This window comes from Miscanthus floridulus, chromosome 18, assembly GCF_019320115.1.
Source record: "Miscanthus floridulus cultivar M001 chromosome 18, ASM1932011v1, whole genome shotgun sequence".
NCBI classification, from domain to species: domain Eukaryota; kingdom Viridiplantae; phylum Streptophyta; class Magnoliopsida; order Poales; family Poaceae; genus Miscanthus; species Miscanthus floridulus.
In genome coordinates, this window is record NC_089597.1 from 56,375,771 (window position 1) to 56,402,467 (window position 26,697).

The 26,697-nt window shown below is 43.3% G+C and overlaps 1 pseudogene; it reads right to left on the minus strand.

Annotated features, from left to right (window-relative positions):
* The window catches only part of LOC136523881 (uncharacterized), a 64,470-nt pseudogene extending 39,689 nt beyond the window's left edge, over positions 1 to 24,781 (minus strand).
* Between the last annotated feature and the right edge of the window lie 1,916 nt (positions 24,782 to 26,697).

A 26,697-nucleotide genomic window follows, 5' to 3' on the forward strand; every position in this document is an offset into this window, starting at 1 on the left:
GTCAATCCAAAAGACATAACAAGATACTCATAAAGACCGTATCTTGTAGAGAAGGCAGTTTTTGGAATATCCTCAGGTTGGATTTTGATTTCATGATAACCAGATCTCAAATCAATCTTGGAAAAGACTTTTGCTTTAGACAACTGATCAAATAAGATATCTATGCGTGGCAGAGGGTACTTATTCTTGATTGTGACTTCATTCAAAGGCCTATAATCTATACACATGCACGGTGATTGATCCTTCTTCTTCACAAAAATAGTCGGACACCCCCACGGAGATGAACTAGGATGGATAAGGCCTTTCTTTAGAAGTTTATTCAACTGGGTCTTAAGTTCGGCTAGTTCATTGGGAGGCATTCTATAAGGTCTTCTAGATATGGGCGTTGTACCAGGTAGCAACTCTATCTTGAACTCCACATCCTAATTTGGGGGCAATCTGGGCAAATCATCAGGAAAAACATCTAGAAAATCACACACTACTAGGATATCTACAATAGCCTTTGCTTGCACCGCATTTGCCGCACAAGAGAGATTGATGTCCCTAGGTAGTTGCACTAGAAAACCTTCCTGATTACTAGGGTCTCTGAGCATGACTACTCTAGTCGATGTATCAATAAGCACCCCATGACTGCTCATCTAATTCATTCCCAAAATCACATCAATACCCAGCCCCGGTAAAACTACCAGATCCACCTGATAACTTCGTCCCTCAACCTCTAGTTGCACACCCCCAACTACTAACTTTGTTGGGATACTACCACTGGTAGCCCTAATACAATAACCCTCACCCTCAATAGTGTATATTTTCTACTTAAACTTGAATGCAAATGCGGGACTCATAAAAGAATATGAAGTACCCAAATCAAATAGTACAACTATAGGGTGTTGGTCAACTAGAAACTTACCAGCAGTGACTACCTCTCCTGAAGGAATATTAGCAATATTAGTGTAGTTCACCTACCCCTGTCGGCCACCTTGGTTGTTATTCCTCTTGGGATAAGGACACTTCCTTGCCTAGTGACCCGGCTTGTTGTAGTTCTAGCATGGCATGTTGCTTGGAGGAACATTGGAGATACTTTGACTAGTAGTGCCCTTTGGAAGAGCAACTGTAAAAGCCTTGTGAAATCTAGTCTTGCCTGGATTCTTCTTCAGCGGTGGGCGGAACTTAACAACTGATGCCAGAGGATGGAATGGAGCCTTAGATGTGACTAGAGCTTTGGACTATGAGGCACCCACCTCATAGGCTCTCTTGAGATTCTTTGAAGCAGCTTAAATAGCATTATTGTTTTCTTGAGATAAAGCATCACTAACAAACTCATTAAAGGTAGCACACTTACAATTTCCTATAGTATTCATCAATTTGGGGCTAAGTCCCCGCTTAAAACTAGCGATCTTCTTGGCATCAATGTCAACAAACTCAGTAGCATACCTTGCAAGGTTATTGAAAGCCTACAGGTATTCACTCAAGCTCTTGTTCCCCTGTATTAGCTTCATAAATTTAGTGTGCTTGATTGCTATGAGACCAAGAGGAATATAATTTCCCCTAAAAGCAGACTTGAACTAATCCCAAGTGATTTGGGCATCAGCGGGCATAGTGGACCGATAATGACTCCACCAAATACCAGCTGGCCCATGCAGTTGGTGAGATGCATACTTAGTCTTCAGCACCTCTATCAAGCGAAGCAGATGGAATTTCTACTCAAGAATGTTCAACCACTCATCAGCTTGGAGGGGCTCCTCAGCCTCCTTGAAGATCGGTGGTTTAGTGTCAAGGAAATCTTTGAAGTCGCTATACTAATTTGGTTTAGGACCTTGGCGTGCACCACGGCCATCATGATTTGCAATCATGCGGAGAGCATTTACCATAGTGCGCTGTCCTTCAACCAGTATTGCCATCAATTCCGCTAGTGTGGGCGGTGGTGGTGGTGGAAGATCATCATCATCACCAGCCGCACCAGTGGCACGAGTACGAGGCATCTGCAACAATGCGTAACCAGCAATTATTGGTGATATCAGCACATTGGAGAGAAACAATGTAATTATGCCAAACTAAATTTACTGGAGAGAATATAACATTCATGCAATAAAACAGAGGCAATAATTCATTCTCCAATCACCACACCATCAATAGGGTGCAAGCGCCATTCGCAGTGCATTCCAACATGACAAGTTTTAAAATTCCACCAACTAAGATAAGCATCCCGAAGGGAGCGGATTAAGGTACATTACATGCCATGTTCGAATTAAAAGGTGCATCCAACATCTACCATAGTACCAAGTCCATTACATAATGGTAGCAAAAGCTTAAACTAGTGAGACTTGCTAGCTAACTACTAGTCGAAGTGGTCACTATCCACATTAGAGATGCCGTAGACTTCTTCAGGGTCATCCTCTTCCTCTTCCTCTTCATTTGCAGGTTCAGTGGCATTGACATTCATCTGCACGTCCTCGTCTTCTTCATCGGCCTCAATCACTTAAGGTCCAAGATTTGGGTAAACTGGTGGAGGGTGAGGAATAGGAAATAGGCAGTTGTTCAGGTGATGGTATTCAACCTAAAGCTCCTCTAGCTGCTCTTGGAGCACATTCTCCCTTTGAAAAGCATTGTGGTTAGCCATGATCCATCCCTGACACCTTTCTTCTGCTAACTCTAGAGTTGCATCTCTATGATAGGTCACACGGTCCAACTCCTGTACTGCCTCATCTCTCTCTATGGTGAGGTTCATAAGCTGGTTATGAAGCTCATCTCTCTCGCGTGCTGCTTGCCCCCACTGCTATAGGCGATAATTTGCAATGCCCCGAATCTCATCTACCTCCAGCTGAGCTTGCCCACATGCCTCTACCCTACGGTGATACTTGCAGGCATGCAACCTGAACTTGCGCTGGGCTGCCATTGCCTTGCCAGCTTCTTCTAATACTCTAGAGAGGGTGTCCTGCCTGACTCGACAAAGCTTCAAGACGGCCATCATAGCACTCATTTCCACATTGTCGCTCTGAACATGTTCACCATGGCCTCAAACCAAGGCCTGGCCAGCTTCTTGAGTCCCCTCAGCATTTGTAGGAGCCACTCAGGGAAGGGATGCAGCTGGTCCACCCACCAATTCATCTCCAAAACTCTAGGCTATGTCCATAAGCACATCAAGAGCAGCAACTTGCGTGGCTTCCCATGGGCTTTGCCCATCAGACTCGGTGCTCCACCCACGCCAAAGCGGTCTCGTGGGGTTCTGCGGCACCACCAAGGTCACATTGTACCATGGCATAGCTCCAAATGGCACTGTCTACACCCATGTGTAACGGGGCGCCTTCGGGTACCCAACTGAGCTTAGCACCCTCTAGAGCAAGGTAGGCATACCAAACTGGTCCAAAAAGGTGTTGCTACGAGGAGCAAACATGGGCACGGCCATCTATATCAAAAGGGATGCAACTCTCGTGAGAGGATTATTTTTCAAGGTAGGCATAAGTAAGTTATAAGGGAGGGAGTACTGCAATATGAATGACATGAGTGAATATGATGCATGCTCATTCCGTACGTCCTCACAAACCTAAGAAAAGTTAAGTTCTAGCAGAATATACGGTGGCGTACATACGTTCTCTCGACTAGCGGTAACTAGTCGATCTACACGGTGCGTTGTTAGCGTACCTGCAGAAAATTTCATTGTAGCCCAACCCAACAAGATATAATGCTAACAATGAAAGTAGTAAGCTAAGATACTCTATATATATATCCCCGGATATATATACTTTGGTATCCAAAACTACCCGATAGATATACCCATAATTAAGTACCTTCATATGTACATGTATGCAACATGTAAATATTCCAGTAACCACAACTAACTCTCCCCTAGACCGACAGTTGGACGGTCATGCTCTCACAACTCACTTACCTTGGCGTAGAGGCAATTGATCCATACATTACCACTCAAGCGAATGGCACCCATGCAATAGCACGCCACATGGACGACGAAATAGAAACAATCACTTTCCCCCAAGTTAGTAATTATATAAGCCACCTAAAAGTCCTTATGTGGGCTACAAGGGATGTGATCACCAGCATACTATACAATTTCAGATTTTGAAACACCTATATATAACTATAAGTTGGAAAACCATTTTCATAACAAAAGCTTTTGTTTTTAAATACCCGTATGACATGTTTAGTGTTGAATCTAGCTTTGATGCCAGCTATCGTAGAACCATCCAATTTATAAGAGCATAAGTACAAAAATGATCGCTGAAACGATCAAATTCTCGCACTTGAGCCCATATAAACCCGGTAGTCACTGAAACCACGAAGGATTTCAAACCAACTTGCATACAACCAAGATCACAGTAATTCAACATAACACATCACACGTTACAACATTTCACACACAGTTTGTAGATAGATTACAACACATCAAAGTCATAGTTATTATAACCCAAGTCTTGTAAAGTAGAGGAAGCAAATAGTTTAACTCACACACACGAGTTCAAATATGAGTACCGGCTTGCCGATCACATCCCACAAAAGCATTCGGATAAGATAAACAGAGATCATGCCCGTGATCTAGTCTTTGTCACCCGCTGGGTGGAGACAGTACTTACAGAAGCCCTGATAAAGAAGGTCATCTGCAACAAGAGGGAATAAACCCTGAGTATGAGAATGTACTCAGCTAGACTTACCTATCAGAAACAAAAAATAAAAGACACCAAGGATCATGCATAGCTTAATTTAGTGGATCTGGTTGACACTTTCTTTTTGCGGCAAAGCATAAGTAATAATGATCAACTCTTAACCTGAGCTAGTAGTGACTTTTAGCCATTAACCTGTCATCTATATTAGCACATGTACTAAGCAATCACTTGAGTAAGATGCAAACATTATTAACCATAGCAGGTATAAACTGTGGCAACATTATCATTATTCTCCATTTAACTATATCATTAAGTTAAGTCAATCTACGTTGCCGCTGCTCAGTCAAGTTCTCACTATCTGGGAGAGACGGCAATTCGAATCGATTCCTATCCAGCTGGAGGGGTATTCCTAAACACAAACCCTGCTTCCCCCGTCAGGGTCGCAAACAAGTCACCTTTGGTACAATTCAGGAGTCGTTGGTATGATCAGTGCCGCAAAATTAGAGAACCACTCTGCCATGAGTGTCGGTGACTTAACCCGCCCTTAGGCTTACGCCAATGGCTCTCCGCACATCCTTACTGCCATCTAGATTGCGACCAACTGCTCATGATCCTGGCTTGAGTCGAGCTACTAGGCTTCGCGGTCAGAACGACTTATCTGGCCAGCTAAGTGTTAGGCTGCGTTTAACATGACATGAGGATGTATAGCATATCTATCCTTAAATGACACATACGGAGTCACTATGTCCAAACCTACACAAAACTCCGCCCGGTCTTAATTCATTACTAACATGGTTGTTTTCCACGATAGCAAATATAGCCAACCATGACACACCTCATCCTAAAGCTCACAGGTGATAGGAAATCACCCGACTTCTACCACACTAAGCATGGCTAAGCATTTAACCCGTTCTTGAACTTAATTAGGATTCAAGTGCGATATCTAGACAAGGATAGATATATAATGCAATAATTGGTTCCAACCAATTCCTATACTTAATGCATCAACAACAATAAAGGATACTCAAGATATTTGTAAAAATATGGGAGACTTAATATGCTCTAGGGCTTGCCTTTTAGGAAAGAGGATGGGCGGTGGTCAGGGTACTCAGGCAACTCCTCCTCGACGGCTGCTTCGTCGACTGCCTGAATCTCGGGCTCCTCCTCCTGGCTTGCTCCCTCGAACTCTAGAAGCGTCACTCCCTCCAGCACACCTATTGCATGTATGTGCAAGATAAATATCATGGATGCACATGAACGAAGTTAGGGATGCTCGGAGAATGCACATGCTTATGACAGTCCGCATATTCTTACTTAAGCTCTATTAAAATTACTTTAACTTACCAAGTTTATACAACCTAATGTACAATTGCTCATCTTTAGTTAAGGACCTAGTACCTGCACCTAAGCATGTTCTCAAGTTAGGCTAGCACCTAATCAATCAACAAGAACATTGCAATAAAGCACACACACAAACAATCGTATTTCAGCAAAACAGGGACTATACAGCAGTACAGTAAACTGATCATAACTAGAGATCTACAGATCGAAATGATAGACAACAAGACAATTTGGAAATCTTATAAAATTGCCTACAATTCATTTTCAGACCTCAAGGCATGATTCCAACCTTTACTAAGTCGAATTTACATAACCATATAATCAGGTCCAAACAAGATAGAGAGCAAGCAAAACTGTGATCCAACTTTAAACGACTGTAACTCCTAAACAACTAGGCCAAATGCCACCAAATTTTAACAGAAGCTAGATACATAAGTTATCTACAACTTTAGTATTCACCACTTTCCCAGAAAACCAAATTATCATAGTGAACTTTGCAAAGTTCTCAGAACTGTCCAGAGAGACATAATGCAAGAAAATAATTATTAACTTATGTGGCAAACATATAAATGGACAAAACCAACTTTACTAAACCATCTCACATATCAAAAGAACACCAGAAGGTAAGGTTTTCATCACCAATTCATTTCTTTTAATGCTTTTCTTAATTTATCTAATTATTTAAGAGGAATAATAAACATATATGAAAACTACACCATTTAATCTACACAAATTACAGTAGGTACTACATGCTCTAAGTAGGCTACTATAAAAATTTCACAACATTTGAACAAGTATAACATCCTAAACAAAAATGACAAGCCAGCAGGACCTAAAATAACATAAATAGAAAACCCTATTGAAAAGTGTTAAGCAACATATTTTATATTTTTCTTAGCATCCTTAAGGTACTAGGACAACCACCAATAAATTTCATGAGCATTGGATTCATAGATAATTTATAACAATTCACACAAGAATCACCTAATTATAAAAGGAAAATCTATAACTCAAAAACTATTCATGCACTGACTCTCAAATTTTTACCAGAGCTTATACCCAATTTGGATTCACTCAACTGGAGATATAAATTTTACAAAACAGCATTCAAATCTGAAATATTTGAACTATCTTTCTAACCCTAAGTCACTGACAACTGGGGCCCACTTGTCAGCGAAACAAAAATAGAGCACGGCGCAGGATCGGTGCTAGCTCGCCGATGGTGGCTTCTCCGGCGATGAGGAGGGTACCACCATGTCCGCCTTGACCTCCCACATCGATTGACCTCCTAAACCTAAACATTACTGACCTTTAGGTGCGTCGACCATGGCGCACGGGGCGGCTCGGCCATGGTGCATGGTGGTGCTCCGACGAACCCCGGTGCTAGATGCCGGAGAAGGCGTGCATCGGCTTCCTAGGACCATGGCGGACCTCCCTGCACTACTGCTACCGGCTACGGTGAAATGGTCGAGTGTGGCCGCGTGAGGTCACCGACGGTGGCCATGGCGCAGCGGTGCGCAGCCATGTTCCAGCTCGGCTGGACCATCATTGTCGGTAGTGTCATCATCGGAGCATCAACACATGATGTGGAATACGAGACGAGAGCTAGGGAAAGGGGAGAGGTGTTGTGCTATGCTGGCCATGGCAAACCGCGAGCGCGGCGATGCTCCGGTGAGCTTTGGCTAGGGCGGATTCGACAAAAGCCGCTTACCTAGAGCTCGGTTGGCTCAGAGAAAACATCTACAAGGTCCATGAGGTGCTAGAGGAGCTATGGTTGGGATGGTGTTGGCTGTGGTGCAGCTGCGAGCTTGCGTGAGCTCGGTGGAGCAAATGGCGATGACGGTGGTCTGCTGTGGCGGTGAGCGGAGCAGGCGAAGGAGAAGGTCGAGCGATGAAATGCAAATGCCAAGAGGTCACAGGCGAGTGAAGGCCTGCAGCGGCCCGACGTGGCCTGGCCGGTCAGGCCAGTGGCGACGCGCGACGCCACACGGTGTTTAAAGCCTGACGGTGGTTGGCACTGTAGCACGCCATCAGAGAGCCATTCGGCCGACTGACAGTGAGTTTTGGCGACGATAAAACTCCTAATCCGTTGATCATTAGCGAAAACAATCTAAACCAAAGTTGTACACCTACATACCAGCTACAATTCCTATTAAAGGATCATAGTCTAATTCTCAAAGAATCATGAGTAAAATCAAGCCAAAGTCAGCTCCAACAAACTGTAAATGCAATCCACACTTACAAAAATTGTCTTTGAAATCAGGGGTAAATTTCGTGTTGTGATCCCATTTTGAGCATGTTCTGCACATTTTCATGAGATGGTCATAAAATAACTTTTGTTCCTTATAAAATTTCCTACAACTTTGCTTAAGGGTGCACAGCCATGCAAACAATCTAAGCTGCACTTTTTAAATAGTAAAACAAAAGAGCTCTAGGGGTCAACACTAGTCAAACTATTACTAGGAAACATAATTAGGCAATATGGTCAACATGAACATTGTTCCTAATGACATTCTAAGTGTAACTAAGTTGTTTAAGAGGATAATTAGCCACACCACACATGGATCACACAAAAATCAAGCATCACATGTGTTGAAACAAGGAAGAATAAGTGAGATGTTATTTTTGTTTCAAAGCCATGTTTCATATGTTTCATGAGTTTGTTGCATAGTACTAACTAACCATGTTACTAAAGTATGTGACATGTTTCAAGAGTGAGTTGCACATGTTGCACTTGAGTGTTGCACACTATTCATTTCATAAAATAAACACACATGGAATAGAACAATATGTTGCAATGTTTCAAAAGCATGTTTCAACAATCCAAGCTCATGAATGGATGAATGATGCTCATGTTTATGAAATGCCAGTACAAATATGGAAGCCAAACACCTGGGGTGTTATACGCTATTTGTGAACTCGCGATGTAATAACTATGGGAACTCCGATGTACACGAGATACTTGTGAACTACTTGTGAAATGGATGTAACATGTGGCTTGTTATGTTGTATCATGTACGATCTTGGTTGTATGCTAGTTGGGTTGAAATCCTTCATGGTTTCATCGGACTACCGGGTTTATATGGGTTCAAGTATGACGGTTTGATCACTACAGTGATTGCTTTTATATTTGTGCTCTCATAAATTGGTCGGTTCTGTTATAGTTAGGTCCCACAGGTCAGATGCAGAAGGGTCGCATAGGTACACATCAGATGGAGAAAGGACCGAGCGGAGACTTTTATGATGAATTACAAGCATCACAGATGAGTAACTGTAGGTCCCATAGGTACACATCAGATGGAGAAAGAACCATGTGGAGATTTATGATGATGTGTCATTCGTTACAAATCAAAAACTTTGTCATAAATGTGTAATTAGTTCAATGACGAAGCCCTAGTCATCATAGTTCTAAAGAGGATCATCATAGATGAGCAAGAACAGGTGTGCAAAGCTTTTTTGTGATGGAACCTGTGCTGTTCTATGATGCTTTCATGTGACGATGCCTGATCTCGTCATAGATAGGGAGGATTGGAGGATCGTCACCACAGATCTATGATGAAACGTAAATATTCGTCATAAAAAATGATATTCTATGATAGTTTCGGAATCGTCATTAAGATTTTCGTTATAGAAGTGGATATTTCTAGTAGTGATCTTTCTCTTCCAATAATCATAGCATGTGCCATTAAAGAATGGTGGTTTTCCCCTCACATGATTGAACACAACCTGAGCCATCTTGACACCAAGGTTGTTGAACCTTCAATCAAACGGTGATCACGGCTCCAAAACCACTTGAAATGTCTTAAATGGCTAGAGGGGGTGAATAGCCTATAAAATTCTCTACAAAGTCACTAGAGCACAAGGTTAATAACATAAATGGCGAAATACAATTTTGCTCTATCTCTACAAGAGTTGCAAGCCACCTATACCAACAATTTTAGTTGATATGATCTCTATGGTCACACAAATGCTATGCCACTACTCTCTAAGTTAGTGAGCTCTCAAAGACTAACTAAAGAGCCTCACTAACCAAACTAACAAACTCTCAAAGATTAACTACACTAAAGAGCTTGACTAGGCAAGAATGTAAACAAAGTAAATACAAGAGAGTGTGAGGTGATTATACTGCCGTGGCAAGAGAGATGAACCAATCACAATGAATATCCAATCATTCACCGAGAGAATTCCAATGCGCAAGAGACAATCAATTTTTCTTTCAAGGTTCATGTGCTCACCGGCATGCTAGTCCCCGTTGTATTGACCACACACCTAGCCAACACTTGGCGCTACAAGAACCTACCCATAAGTGAGGTAACTCAATAACACGAGCAATCAGTTAGAGTTATCTTTCGGCTCTCCATCGAGTAAGGCATAAGACCCCTCACAATCACCGGGAGATGGTCACGAACAATCACCAACTCGTGCCAATGCTCCTCCGCTGCTCCAAACCGTCTAAGTGGTGGCAACGACCAAGAGTAATAGGAAATCCGCAGTCACAACGATCCTCAAGTGCCACTGTATACAATCACTCAAGCAAATGCACTAGGAATCACTCTCAATCTCACTATGATAATAAATCAATGATAGAGATGAGTGTGAGATGTTTACTTAGACTCACAAGGATGTATCACTAATAAAAATATACAAGAGAGGGAGCTAGAGCCGGCTCTAAGTCTATTTATAGAGCTCCTGGCTCAAGGAGCCGTTGCCAACAAAAACAGCCAACAAAACAACCGTAGGACTAGTCTGTCGAGACCATCGGACCAGTCTGACCCATTGGTCTGACCCACCAATGATCTCCACGTGTCACTTCTTTCAAAATCGACCATTGGTGCCTCCAACAGTCCCTGCCACGCCTAAGTTGGACTACTTTAGAACCCAGTCAGAATAGTCTGACCCGTAGTCCTACGTCCACGAAAACCAACACCGAGAGCTCCAGAGAGCGAAAGACAAGCATCGGACTAGTCCTACGCCAAGGCATTGGACTACTTCAACTAGTCCTATGCTCCTTCAACTACGTGTGGTCGTATGAACAGTAACCTTGTGCGGTCCGATGAACCACCTATACTCGGTCTGACTCACAGATGCTCCAACCAAAGAGGAAGGACCTAGCTAGCAATGAACTGGTCCTACGCTGGGCATCAGACTAGTTTGAACTGGTCCTACTCTCACAGCGAACTGGTCTGATCCAAGCCAATTGGTCCGACCCAACTAGTCCTACGCTTCCACCTTGCATCCAACTTCTTCTCCTTTGCAAATATACCAATACCACCAAATGTACAACACTATGTGCTTGTGTGTTAGCTATTTTCAAGCATTTTTCAATGGTTATTAGTTAGCACACTAGGTCCCTAATGCAATGCAATTATGACTTCACCTAGTGGCACTCAATAACTGCTTAGCCAAACATTTTTTCTCTTTATAGTATAGCTATCTATCATAAATACACTCACACCCTGTATGGTATCTTAAGTGCCAAAATAAAAGCATATTTGATACCTTTGCCTTGATCATCACTTGGTTTTTGTTTTTCTCTTTTTTCTTTTCCAAGTTTGAGCACTTGATCTTCTCTTTTGGTCACCACCATCGCCATGACCATCATCGGCTCCATTACTTGGTGTATACCAACCCTATCTCAATCACAACACTTAATGACAAGGATTAGTATACTAGGTTTTATCAATTATTCAAAACCAAACTAGGGCTTTTAGAGCTTTCGTAGCCAAATACTTGAAGATCCAAGCTTTCCTCAATCTTGCTTTTTCATCCAAAAGATTGATCACTCTTGAGCTTCCTCATACAATGCACCAAAAGATGAATCAAAGAACAGTCCCTGAGATGCTTGAGTGATTGAGCTAGGTGAAGGTTTCTTGAACTTACTCTACACATGATGGAACCACCACCAGCAAGGAATCAAATCCTTTAATCTTTCACCAAAAACCACAAATTAGTTCTTTGAAAGAAAATCTAAGAAATGAGAGCTACTTCTCTTGAGTTCACCAAGAACAAGATGGGAGATGTTGATGGTGTTCATGGAGTGGTGCTTGTGCTTCCTTCCTCTTCCTTCTTTTCTTCTTCAATCTTCATTCCAATCTTTTCTCTCTCTAGTTCTAGGGTTCATCCTTGTTCTTGGGATGTAGAGAGAGAGGGAGAGTGACAAATGTATGGGTGGGTGAGAGGTTGGGTGAGAGGGTGTGGCTTCAGCTGATGAAATATCCCAACTCATGCTGACATGTGGGTCCTACCCACTTAAGTGGCAAACAACTCATTTCCCACTTACTACTATTGATCTGAGTTCCATCGGATGGTCCGGTAATGCTAGCGGACTGTTCAATATTCCACTGTCTTTGCTGAATTGATTTTGTCATTGGATGAGTTGGTATTGGAGACTATGTTGTCATATCTTAATGTGTTATCTGAGGTTGAGTTGGTGTTGATGATGTCAATAGGATATCACTTAATCGGCTTAGGGTTCCTCTCCTTGCTTTGGGTGTGAGCCTGATAATGGCTCTCCAGGTGTATCTGTGGGGTGATTTGATAGATTTCTCAACGGTTGACTTAGCTCAAGGCATCAGGGATATGTACGAGAGCTCAAATGATTGCTCACTCGGGTGGTAAAAAATGATTGCCTATGATATAACGAACTTGAGTCGTTACACCTAGGCTTGGTCACCATTCCTATACCACACTAGCCATGGAAGTAGCAGCAAGAGCCAAATGGCCGCTTGGCTATTGGCCAGCAACAAGAGCAGATAGGAGCTAGTAGTTCTTTAGTGGCTCCAACCATGGAGGTAGATGGATGCCACTTTGATTGGACAAGTGATAAGCTAGGAGATCTTCTTGATACTCAGTGGATGATGAATGTGGACATGAACTAGGTTTTATACACCATGTAGTATGCCAAGTTGCATGGTGGCCTATTAGTTCATCCTATATATGTGGGTTAAGTGTCATAGTAGTCTCTTATGCTGGAGTGTGAGCAACTTCGTTGTCATGAAATATTGTGTGGTCCTTTCAAATGTATGTCTTGTTTCATTGTAGCGTTTTACTTAGTTTGGTCTATCGGTTGTGTCAGAATCAACATTACATTGAGCTTATTTATTTATTCCCATTTATGCACTAAATTTATTACTTACCCTATTTTATATTATTCATTGTTTTAATGGTTGGTTGTGGGACTTTTACTCGAATATGTATTGATCACTTAGTCATGAGACATATTAGAGAAGTAGAAGATGGAAATTTCATATGAAGATGTCTATCACTAAGCAAATGTAAGACTCCCATGTACAAATTGGTCCTAAATTGAGTTTAATGTCATTTGGTAACTTGCCCGGAGCATTGTTAATAACAGGCTTGTCGCAATCCAACTCAGAAGTCCCATAATGCCACACGAAAAATAGTAGAAAGGGAGTTTCTCATATTAAATGTCAAACCACTCAGGCTCCTCATCTTTCCTTGTCTTCAACAACACACCTCTTTCCAAAGCCTTCGCCACCTAGATGGCCACATGAGCTCGAAGGAAGGGACCACTAGCCTTCCCATCCTTATCCACGTCCATCTTCTTAACTTCTTCGATCAGGCCCATGGCCTATTCACCACTGTGCTAGTTCATGGTGAGACACCCAGTGCTCGCTTCATGTCTTGTTGGAAACTGAATTCTACAACAAAGAGGTTATCCACCTCCCCAATCGTCCTAATCTTCAAACCGTAGGGGTTCCCCCATGTCGGCTTCATTGCATGGTGGATCATGGTGGCTTGCACCATCATTAGTGAAATCACCTTGCCAACAAGAGCCCACTCCATAGTTGAGGCTCTCCCATCATCCTCATGATCATTGAATGCAGCCACATCCCCTTACTCTACAGTTAGATTCAAGTTTTGCAGCAGATCAGCAACATTGGCTTTTGGATTTTTGGGGCTTCTACCTCCTATCGTGGCCATGGCACTAGATAGGTGGGCAACAATAGATATGCCATGTGCAAGAAGATGCGACGCACACAAAGGCAATCCAAAACTAGTTCCAAAGCGGTACTTACCCCTAGTGGGAAATTGGAGTTCGATAGTGCTAGGAAACTGCTAACCGGTGATTTGCGGTGGTCGCTATCGACTGGGAATCAATGGGTGGGCATGGACCCTGTGACCAGAGTGGTCACCAGCAAAGCTAACTTGAATTTCATCGGAGTGGTGGCTAGGTCAAAGATGGGATCGTGATCACCCTCGCGATCTCCTAGGGATGAGCTCCAAAAATTACGGACATGTCGACTGCCATGGGGGCGACACTTTAGACCTATATAGCATGCATGCCTCCAACCATGTGTGTCCATGGGCTCGTATGACAAAGCCCCTACGGTGGAGGTCTCATGCGCTAGGTGCTGCCCCATGGCGAAGGGCTTGTGCGGCCATGGGCTCATGGACCAAGTGCTACCCCATGGCAAAGGGCGGGCTTGTTCGGCCATGGGCTCATACCCAAATTTTGTAGATGAGCCAGAAAGTGTCTGTGATGAAGTCAAGTCCTAGCTCCCCTCCCTACCATCTTGCTTTAAACCACTGAAATGCTAAAACATGACTATGAGATTATTACCCTAGAAAATGAGCTCGGTTAATGCGATATGATTAAGATAAATGGTTATCTTATTATTTTATGAGCTCCACACCATGACTAGGTGAGAGGGACTATGAATCGGTCCTTATGTGATAGCCACATGTCTATATAGGTAGGCTTGATCTCACGCCTCGTTAGATAGAAGTATAATATCTACTATGAGGCCAGTGTAGGCAGCGGAATATCAGGAGCCGATATGGGGGATAGGTTTTCTTCCGTATATGGTTGGCGTGGTTGCTATGTGATCCTCCACGTTAAGTTTTGGTTTTTAGGACACTTTCGAGCCACTGTTTTCTTGGCTGTGTTCGAGCCATGTTTTTCTTTTGTGGTGATTTGGAATCATCATGTTTGGGGGATTTGGTATCTTCCCAATTTTGTGTCTCCAACCCCTAAGAAGCCATAGTAGAGTTATATGGACATCTAAGGTCACGTACATTTGGGTACGAGGTCTCGTTAGGTCTATTTCGTCCACTGATCATTGATGAGGTTGCACCTATCGTGTGGGAAAATTTATATACCTCTGTAGAGTTTATTAAATCTATTCGAAAAGCCATGTCCTTGGAATGGGCAAATGCTAGGATGGGATACAATGATTAGCTTTACTTTTATGTATAATAAAACTGGTAGTGGAATTGATGCTAACCCAAGTACTAGTGGGAATGGTAATACTCCGCTAGGACCCAACCCATAATTATAATCACCACTACACTTCTATTTCCACCCTATGGTTGGGACTTACTTAGTACGTATGTACTCACCCATTGTTGACTCACAGACCTCGGCACAGAAGAAGACTATGACTTCAAAGATGAAGCAAACCACAAGGATAAGGTTTCCTGTAAGGAGATATGATCGTAGGAATGTGACATCGAGGCTAGGGTTTTGTCCGCGCTCAAGTTGCCTATGGAATAGGATGCCATTTCATTATGTTATAATTCTGCTTTAGAGACAACAAAAAATGTCGTTTCATGACCATATCCTTCCACTAGTTATGTAGCCTATGACTATGCCCCTTGGGCCACTGTTGTAGACCTTATTTTATATATCAATAAAGCTCAGAACCTTTTGTTATATATCTGTGTACCATCACCATCTCTACTATAAGGGACCAATCAAAACTATACTAGGTCTCCCAAAAAACGTCCTCCGCTGAGAGACTCTAACCATTGTACACCAACGAAATTATACCCAGGATTTAAACATCATTAAAATCTATGGCTCCTAATCCCTGCTCACAGGCTTCAACTCGATCTAATGGCCAATGTTATTTGGATCTCCCACGCCAAGGCTTCAATGCAAGGCTCGCGCATCCCGCACACCGCTTGTACGCACCGCACCGCATGAGACCTAGGAGGCTAGGATCAAATTCCAAACTAACCATAAAAAAACAAATAAGTTTCCTTAAAAAAATTCCTTCCAAACGACATGGAGAAACCGTATTATTGGTACACAGATATATAACAAAAGGTTCTGAGCTTTATTGATATCTAAAATAAGGTCTATAACAGTGGCCTAAGGGGCATAGTCATAGGCTACATAGCTAGCGAAAGGCTACGGCCGTGAAATGGCATTATTGGTTGTATCTAAAGCGAAATTATAACACAACAAAACAGCATCCTATTCCACAGGCAACATGAGCACGGACGAAACCCTATCCTCTATGTCACATTCCTATGATCGTATCTCCTTATGGGAAACCTAATCCCTGTGGTATACTTCATCTTTGAAGTCATAGTCTTCTTCTGTGCCGAGGTCTGTGAGTCAACAACGGGTGAGTACATACGTACTTAGCAAGTCCCAACCATAGGGTGGAAAGAGAAGTGTAGTGGTGATTATAATTATGGGTTGGGTCCTAGCGGAGTATTACCATTCTCACTAGTAGCCGGGTTAGCATCAATTCCATTACCAGTTTCATTACACATAAAAATAAAGCTAATCATAGTATCCCATCCTAGCATTTGCCCATTTCAAGGACATGGCTATTCAAATAGATTTAATAAACTCTACAGAGGTATACAAATTTTCCCACACGATAGGTGCAACCTCATCAATGATCAGTGGATGAAATAGACCTAACAAGACCTCGTACCCGAATATACACGACCTTAGATGTCCATATAACTCTACTAGGGCCTCTCAGGGGTTGGAGACACAAAACCGGGAAGATACCAAATCCCCCCAAACGTGATGATACCAAATCATCACAAAAGAAAAACGTGGCTCCAACACGGCAAAGAAAACAGTGGCTCGAACGCAGCCTAAAAACCAAAAGCTTAACGTGGAGGATCACATAGCAACCATGCCAACCGGATACAGAAGAAAACCTATCCCCTGTATCGGCTCCTAATATTCTGCTGCCTATAAAGGCCTCCTAGTAGATATTATACTTCTATCTAACGGGGTGTGAGATGAAGCCTACCCATATAGACATGTGGCTATACGAAAATAACTCACTAGGCGAGAGGGACTATGAACCGGTCCTTATGTGACCGAGGCGAGTATCTCCCACTAAAATCCTCTCTAGGTATTCCTGCCATGATAAACTACCTCCATAGTTTACCACCACTCGCCCCATGTCGGGGTTTAGTTTAGGTTTAACAAGTTTTAAGTTCTATTATTGTCCCTAAATCTAGTCATGGTGTGGAGCTCATAAAATAACAAGATAACCATTTATCTTAATCATATCGCATTAACCGAGCTCATTTTCTATGATAATAATCTGAATCATGCTTTAGCATTTCGGTGGTTTAAAGCAAGATGGTAGGGAGGGGAGCTAGGACTTATCTTTGTCGTTGACACTTTTCAGTAGGTCTATGAAATTCGGGTCTTCGTCCTCCTGACGATTACCGTCGTCTGTTGGACGTATCGGTCGAATAAGACTACCGCTATACACGAAAGAAAAAGGCAAAAGCAAACATAAAACTATATGGTGGCACTAGGTGCAAATGGTAGGGTTTGATTTTAGATGAATTTTAGAAGTGGTTTCATGCAAAAAGGAGTTAAGGTTTAAAAGTTATGTATTTTAGAAGTTTATTCTATAGCTAATTAACTAGGTGGATTTTTATATGCATTTTCTGGTTCATGAAAATATGTGCAAACTACATGGTTAATTTCCCTAATGCGTCTAGTTTATTTACAAATTTTCTAGGAATTTTTCTAAGCTAGGAAAATGCATTTCTAACTCTTTGTGTACACTAGCTGGGTGTACCCAGCATTTTCTAAAGTGTACCCCTCGCTGTGTGTGAGCTGTGTGTGTGTGACAGGTGGGCCATCTGCTTACGTCAGTAGTGACGGCGGCGGAGGTGTTTAAGCCGTGGGCCCACATGTCGGTGAAGGAAGGGGAGAGAGAGAGAGACTGACGGGGACGGAGGGGGGAACGGCAACGCCGTTTCCTCCCGGTCCCACCTAGCGGGGACAGAGAAAGGGGAGGAGGGGGAACGTGCGGACGAAGGTGCCCGCACCAGTGATGGCACATGGGTGGGGAAGTAGGGCTCGCCGGAGCGGCTTACGCCGGTGGCGTTAGTCCTCGAGAGTGGTGGATGAGGGGTGGACGGAGTCCGTGGGTCACGCCGCAGCTGGTGGCGGGGTCGCCATCGACAGTGGGCGCCCGTGGCGGCGGTAGCGGCTCGCCGGAGTGGTCGCGGCGACACTGTGCACTAGACTCGGCCTTAGAGGCCCTATACTACTCAGCTAACTACGTGTACGTGTGTGCGGGTCAATAAGAAGTGCAGTGGGGGTGACGGTGTGCCCTGGGGTGGCCTCGCCGGTGATGGCCGACGACCATGGTGGCTCGGTAGAGCGGGGCTCACGCGGACTGCGCAACACAGAGACCTAAACTACCTACTAGCTACTTCATAAGGAAAAGGAGAGGCTTGGGGACTCACCGGTCGCTCCAATCGGCCAGAGACACGGCGGAGAAGATGGAAGGAGAGGGTGGCACTGATGTCGCCAGCGAACTCCAGAAAAGGAAAAAGTGGAAAAAGAGCGGAAATAGGAGGGGAAAGGGGAAGAGGAGGGGGAGATGGGGTGTTCCCGCCCTCGGCGGAGCTGTTGGTGGAGAGGGCGAGGCGAGAGCTCTGCCGGTCGGGCCTATTTATAGGCCGGCTAGGCCGGTGTCCCGACGGCTAGATATTTCTCGCGGCCATCCTTATCAATCACGTGGCCACGCCGTTGACCTCGTCCAGTCACATCACCATGGCTGGCGCTTGCTCATGCGCACGCCGGAGTTGTCGTGGCGGCTACTATGGTGGCTCGGCACGGCGGCGACCATGGCGCCGACCATTGACGCGTTCACAGTGAGGGGGAAGACGGAGGAGAGGAGAGAAAGAGGGACCTCGTGGGGTCTCGTTGTCGTCGTGCTGCCGTTGATGTCCTGCTGGCACCGAGGTGGTGCTAGCGGGCACTGTGCCGCGCACGGCTGCCGGCCATGAGGTAGGCGACGGAGCTGACGGGTGGGGCCCATTCGTCAGTGGGAAGGAGAGGGGAGAGGGGGAAGCGGATGAGGACGGGCCGAGCTGGGCCACGGCTTGCTGGGCCGGCTCGCGCGGGAGGGAAGGAGGAGGGCTGGGCTGCTGCTGCGGGCCGAGAGGAGGATGAGGAGGAGAATGAGCCCATGAGGCTTTTCCTATTTCCAAATTCCTTTTCTATTTCCTATCTCTATATGCATATGTTTCAATGATTTCAAATTTAAATTTGAATGCATGAGTGTGTAAAAGGGTGCCACCATAAGTTCAACAAGTCAAGCAAGCATTCACACACAAGGTTGCACACATATATTTTTTATGTTCCTATGTTATTTTACTTGTAAAATTATTTAGGTTAGCTATATGTGTTATCTCCTATGCAAAATTTAAAAAGTTCAAATTTTTAGTGATTTTTAAAACTAGGTCAAATTTTTAGGGTGTTACAATAATATATTATAAACATGAACTATTTAAGTAGATTAGTTTTGACTATTAAATCCTAAACCGTCCACTTTGCAGCCTTAAACTATTCAAAGCGTGATAATAACATCTTAATGTAGAATATATTCAACAAAGTACCAACGTATGTGTGTTTATGTAGTAATCAGAATAGAAGCTGAAAAAGTGTAGTTTTTTTGAAGCTTGTGCAAAAGGAGTGCAGTTTTGCTCAACTTAATGCATCATTTAAAGTTCCTCCTGTCCAGCTTCCTACCCACTGGTTTAGTCAGAAGGCAGCAGGACAATTTTGATCATTTTAAAGTAAATGCACTAACTTTAGACCATATGACCAAAGAAGATGATGATTCTGAAATTTAAAATAGAGAGTAAAGCATAGGGAACAAGTGTTGTGGAACATATGCACCAATAAACAGTAAACCTATTTGTGTCATCAAAATGTCTGATGTTACTTACATGGAACCCATCAGTTCTTATGTATGTTATTAACCCAGTTGTTTCTTCTGAGGAAAGGTTGATACCCTCATAAAGCTTTTGGGCAATCTGCAGTCATATAATGAGTCACATGAGCCAACAGACTCCGACATAAAAATACAATACATAACGAGTCTAGCAGAAACAACCTTCATGGTATGCCCTGCAGTAAAATGAAGTTTGTTTGCTGCATCCTGCTGAAGGCTGGATGTAATATATGGCATTGGAGGATTCTTTTGAATTTTACTTGTTTTAACACCTAAAACTTCAAACTTAGAAGAACGAATCCTCTTTTCTATAGCTTGCGCTTCTTCTTGAGAGGATATGGAAAGTTAATCCAGCTTTTTTTAATTCAAATTCTTTATACGGAATAGAATACATGTGCCATTTGAAGGATCTGCAGATTGCATTTTGAAGTATGTCTGTACTGTCCAGTACTCCTGTGGCGTAAACTGTTCTATTCGTCTGTACTGTCCAGTACTCCTGTGGCTTAAACTGTTCTATTTCAGCTTCTCGATCGCAGACAAGGGCCAAAGCAGCAGATTGGACCCGTCCAGCTGATTGGCAACCAGGCAACTTCCGCCACAAAAGTGGTGATATGCCAAACCCAATTAGATAATTAAGGGAACGGCGTGCAAGATAAGCATTGACTAAGTCCATGTCAATATACCTCGGGGACATTAAAGCCTTTTTTATTGCATCCTCAGTTATTTCATGGAAAGCAACTCTTGCAACAGTCACATCATAGCCCAATGCACCTTGTTCAAGCATTTCTTTGATGTGCCAAGCAATCGCTTCACCTTCACGATCAGGATCAGATGCAAGAATTAAATTTTCTGCTCTGGAGAAAAGAGAACATTGGCAAAAAAAAAAAAAAAAAAATAGCAATGTGTTATTAACTCAACAAAAGGTGTAAAAGCAATCAGCAATATGTGTGTAGAACTATTACCTTTCATACTATTAGCTTAGTTGAATTCAAATTAATAAACTACCACTAGTATAAGCAGAAGTCCGGTCTTAGGGAAAAGGGTTAGATTACACAGTTGACGTGACCAAAAGATATGTTCAGATACAGTTCAAACTACAGTTGATGCCATTTTACCATTTTGATGAACATACAAGTATAAAAATAAACAAACCTATACAAAACCAGCATCACAGTAGTTTTTTTCTATATTGGTCAACCGCAGACCATTATTAAAGTATAACATGTATCAAAGTTACAAAACAATCTCACCAACAAATAATACTCAAGTATATTACAACTATAACTGAGGACAGTAATACTACGATCAAAACAATAATGTGTCAGCATACACAAATGACAATAGTGATACTTGTACGTAGAAGAACATAAAAATAAGAAACATAAACACTCAAATTATCTGCAACAAAATAAGAAACTTGAATACTCAAACTATCTGCAGGGAAAGCTTAGAAACTATATCACCAAATGAACCAACTACTGATGTTTTCCATATTTTCTAGCCTACCACCATTGACTAACTTGCAGAATTATGCGGATTGGAGTCAATTGTTGAATACAATAAAACATCATGGAGACAAACATCCATGCAAACCTATCGAACATTACAGCAATTACTTCTATAATGATAGGTCTATTTGATTTTGTGTTTCTTTGTCTCTGTAATTAGAAGGGCAGCTAATGCTTATAAAGCTTTGACAAAAAAATGGAAACTGTTTTATACAGGAGAACATGCGTAATCAAAGCATATGTATGTTTTATGTGAACAGAAAAAATGTATCCATACTACACGCTACGAAAATCATACCCTTTCAGTGCAACTTTAATGCTCTTAAGGTGTGTCCAGGCAGCAGCAGGCACCTCCCAGACCATGCTGAAGTCATCATCAGGGCGGACAGATTTTGATCTACCTGCTAATGGCCTGTTTGGTTTGAGCCCTGGCCTGGGGAGCTGTACCCAAGCACATGCATCCGACCCCAGGCGTCCAAAAACCAACGCCTGGGATGCATGCCTGTGCCAGGCAGATTTGCCAGGGCGTCAACCGAACTAGCCCTCTCACATGACCATAGCTTGGTAACACTTCATACATGTCCCCAAGGTAATTCTGAATGACTTTTGCTTTCGTGGCTGATTCCACAACCACAACTGATTTGGCTCTGGGAGGATACAATGGCACCAGTGGCTTTTTCTCAATACCAGAACCATCAATAGAGGATTTCATACAAATCTCAGCTTCAGAAGGTACAGAAGAAGCAGCAGAAACCTTTGCTTTTGACTTTGACCTATTATTCACTTTTTTCTCTTTAGAACTATCAGCACCCTTTTTTGATTTACAATTATCAGTCTTCTTGTTTTCTTGGTTCGCACTAGTACTCTCAGTCGTCTTTGTTGCAGCTTCACGAGTTCTAGCAGATACATCTTTTTCTTGGTATGTACTTCCTTTTCTTTCATATCTCCATCAGCTTCCTTTTTGCTTCCTCTTGAACTCTTCCTCTTGGCAGTGTCAGTCTTAGCATCAGTAACACTCTTGGCGCTGTTACTAGTAGATGTTGAAGCCTCGTCAGCAATGGTGCTACACGTAGCTAATGTGCTTTGGCGTTTCTCAGATCTATGAAATAAACTATGTGCAACACTTCGGTCTTCCCTTCTCGTATTTAGATTACTGAATGAAGTCTTATTTTTAATAAGAAACCTTAGCTTTTTACTGCATGTAGTTGAGAATGGTCGTGAATTACCAATATTATTAGCCTTTAAAGCAATTTCATAGCTGTCTGTGGCTCTGAAACATACAGAACTACGGTTGCCAAAGAGCCCAGGAGTAAAAAAGGCACTACTTTTGGGCTGTAAGGCAACCCCAAAATTAGTTCTTGAAGCTATTTTCCTTGTTGAATTGCCCCGGAATGCAACCCCGCACATTTACAAGGGCGGAATGGTAAAAAGGGCCAGGGTATGGAAGAATATCTCTGAAACACCTCGAATTGAAGCTGTAAAGGAAATAAATAGACAACACATAAAAACAAGCACAACTCTTTTTTCTCAAACGTGCTATTGGCACGGCATTCATTAAGCAGAAGGAGAGTTTTACAAATTAAAGCTGGGACGATAATTTATGATTACCGAGCCAAACACTGACAGAGATCACACAGTTGTGATTTACAAAAGAAAATACTTAGCGACCAAGAGAAGGATCAAGCATCGGGGCCAAACCCAGCAGGACCTGCGCTCAGCGATAAAGAGCGTCGTGCTCGAAGCCAGTGAGGTTCAGCTCCATGGCAACCGGATCGAAGTCTGGAGCGAAGAGCGTCTGAAGGGCCTCTTGTTTGGAGGACGACAACGGCGCAGCGAAGAAGGCCTTGATACTGTCCAAAGCCATAGGGTTCGGACCCTGCGGCATATTTGTGATCCCTAGCTTTTGTTTGAGCACATTTTGTGCTTGGACAGTCGGGTTGGAGGCCTTGGCCTTAGCAGCCAGCCTCCCACTCCGACACACCGATATCACCATTGAAGGTGTCCTGGACCTTCTCAGCATCGGCTTGTTGAGCAACAGGGTCTCAAGCGGGATGCATAGCCGCGCCTCCAATTGTGCCAACAGGGACTCAGCCATAGATACGGGCGGCGCCGCGTTGTCGACGCCCGGATGGCCAACCCGCATTGGTGTAGAAGCGGACGCCTGATCCACAACGCCGTGCTATCCCACCCGTGGAGGCGTGACTTGCGGCATCTCCAGCTCAGGCGACAACGGGGGCTAATCCGTCGTTAGGGAGGCACCCGCCGGAGTAGTGGGGCACCAAGGCGTTGTTGGTCCCGCTGGCTGGCTCGTGACGAGCAAGGCGATGAGCTCCTCCAGCATCGGATCAACCCATGCGGGAGGCCCCGCACCCGCGCAGGGCTCCAAGAGCAGCGGGTCCTGCTCAGGAAAGCAGGAAGCAGCAGCGGCAGAGGCTTTGCCCGGCGCCGTCGGAGCAGCCCGTGCCAACCTCCCGAGACGCCTTTGTCGTTGGTGTCGCTGGCCACCGCTTGCAGGGACGACGCTGTCCGGCCCGGTCTCACAAGCGCCACGCGAAGCACCGTGGTCCGCCGCCCGAGCACCAGAGTTGCTGGTGGGCTCACTGTGACCCTCCCTGGTAGCAAAGTCAACTCGAATGAAATATTATACCAAATTATAACAGGTAGAATCATGAAAAAATCATTCCCTCCCATCCTCATGATCACGTGAAAAAGAAAGAATGACAGAACGGCAAAGGGCAAAGGGCAAAAGCCATTACTATCTTCATATACATTCGCCATCAAACGGAAAATAGGAGCTTCATTTTAACTTAAATCCCATATTCAGTAAATGTTCTCAGTTGAATAATTCTTTAAGAAAGTAGATGAAACAAAAGAAAGATAAGGTGATTGACACAATGGTGGTTGATGGTATCTGGTATGTTTTATTGCTTGCAAATCAGACTTGCAGATTGTTGTGCAATGGCAAAGAATGTCTTTCTCAGTAACCAGGGGATAATATATTGATATGCGCCATGTCATAGCTCCCGACAGAACCTTGCTGTTTCGCAAAGCCACATTTTTTTTTGAAAGAAAAAGGAACGAGGCTTTGTCTGTGGCTCACGGGCAAAACGGCGAACAGGTAGCGTTCACGCCGCACCAGCCATGCACCCCAGACACTTCCAGGACGTGATAAATTCTCATCAGAATGAGGAGGGCAGAGAGCCACTCACCATTGCGAGCGGCGGCGGCGGCAATAGCGCGTGGGTGACGGCGCGGTGTCGCTGGGCCGTAGCCGTACGGGAGGAGGCGGAGCTAGAGTGCCATCGCCAGCACTGACGGATACAGAACATGATTGAAGGAGGACTGGTCTCTTCTTCTTCCTCTCTCTCTCCATTTTTCTTCTTTCCTCCACCTCTTTCTTCTCCCTCACCCTCCCCATATTTCCATTGATGCACCAGCTAGTAGGGGGGCTGGAGCGCCCCTAGCCCCCTGTAGATCCACCCCTGATGGCATTGAAGGGGCGGGCGCGAGCGCTCTCAGGCGAGGAGGGCCATTATTTCTTTCGGGTTAGGTTTAGCTAGGGTTTTAGGGGCGAGGTGGGAGTGGATTGCGAGGTGAGGGGTGCCGAAGAAGGAGCAGGAGGCGGCGGCCGAGCTATGGGAGGGAGAGGCGGCGGCCGGCTGGGGCTCGAGGAAATATCTAACCGCCTCGCTTGTGTTGGACCGTTGGGGCGTTGGGGTACTAGTGCTATGCCCACTGAATGGGCTAGATTGGGCTGGTAACAAATTTTTAGTGGGCCTAAGGGTTCCTTTTTTTAACCATAATAAGGGTTCCTTGTTTGTTAGGGAAAAAAAGTTATCCTCCTTTACCGTTAGGCCAATCTCAGTGGCAGTTTTATAAGAGTTTTATTTGCATTTAATAACATGCCATATATTTATTTTTGATGACATGGACAATGTTCTAATGAAGAGAGAGACGAAATGAGTTTCATGGAGATGAGACTCTCTTGGCACGATTACCAACTCTCTATGAGTCTTACAATTAAATGTTTATGAAACTCTAGAATGAAACTTTGCATTGAGAGTGGGTGTTTCAACTAAGTTTTATTTCATTTTGTATGACATGACAGTCTTGGAAGCAGCGTAATAAAACTCTCCACTGAGACTAGCCTAACTAGTAATAGTTTTACCTTTAATAACTATGATCTAGAATGTGCTCGACAGTAAAACCAGACACCATTATCCCTCAACTATTTTTTTTGTCAAATCAAAGTATAAACGTAAAAACTCACATATATACATCCCCTGCAAAGTATTTAATACTCCTCCTATTTCAAATTATAAGACGTTTCGTTTTTTTAATACATTGCTTTTACTATGTATCTAGAAGTGTATATCTATGTGAATAGCAAAAGCTACGTATTTAGAAAAAATAAATCGTCTTATAATTTAGAATGGAGGGAGTACCCTATAAATCGCACCTTTGTTGGTTTTGAAGGTGGTGTTAGGTGCGAGAGTTCATTTCACCTCCCTCAAATATTGCTCTAATTGTCAGCGTCACAATAACATTATGCATTGGCTACATCCCTAGACTTTACCCATGAATCGGATTGGCTTGCTTGAGGGGGAGCTGCTCGTGAACAAGGATTTGGTGGTTTGCATTTGCCATTTTATATGATTGTGTCAGAACTTTGCATTTGTGTTGAAACAATGCATTTCTAGTTGCATATTTTGGTGGAAACACAAACTTTGGCATGTAATACTTTTACTTATACAATTGTATGGTTTCTACTAGAACAACTTGGTTATGTAATTTGCGGTGAACTATGTTGCTTGCTAAATATTTTATAGTAGTTATTTAAGACTTGTTCTAGTGGTTGTGCAGTTCCAAGGATGGATTATATGATTTATGCTTCAAAAGATAAAATTATTACATATCTTATACACCTCGGTTCCCATCTTGTAGGGGAAACTTCATCAAAATTTTCTATTCATACATATGTGCACAAAATGAACAGCAAATCTATATATGCACATATGTAGGGGAGTTTGCCCTACTTGTTTGAATTTTCATGACATTTATCAACATCTAAAATATATGATTTTCATGTCATGGATAAATGACACCAAAGTCACTTTCAAGCCTGCATTATACCTTATGTATGAAGTTGGCTAGATTTCGATTCAAAAGTTGGAGTGACAAGGTAATGTGAAGTTGTGAACGATAATAAAATGAAATGAATAGCTTTTATGAGAGTTTGTACAATTT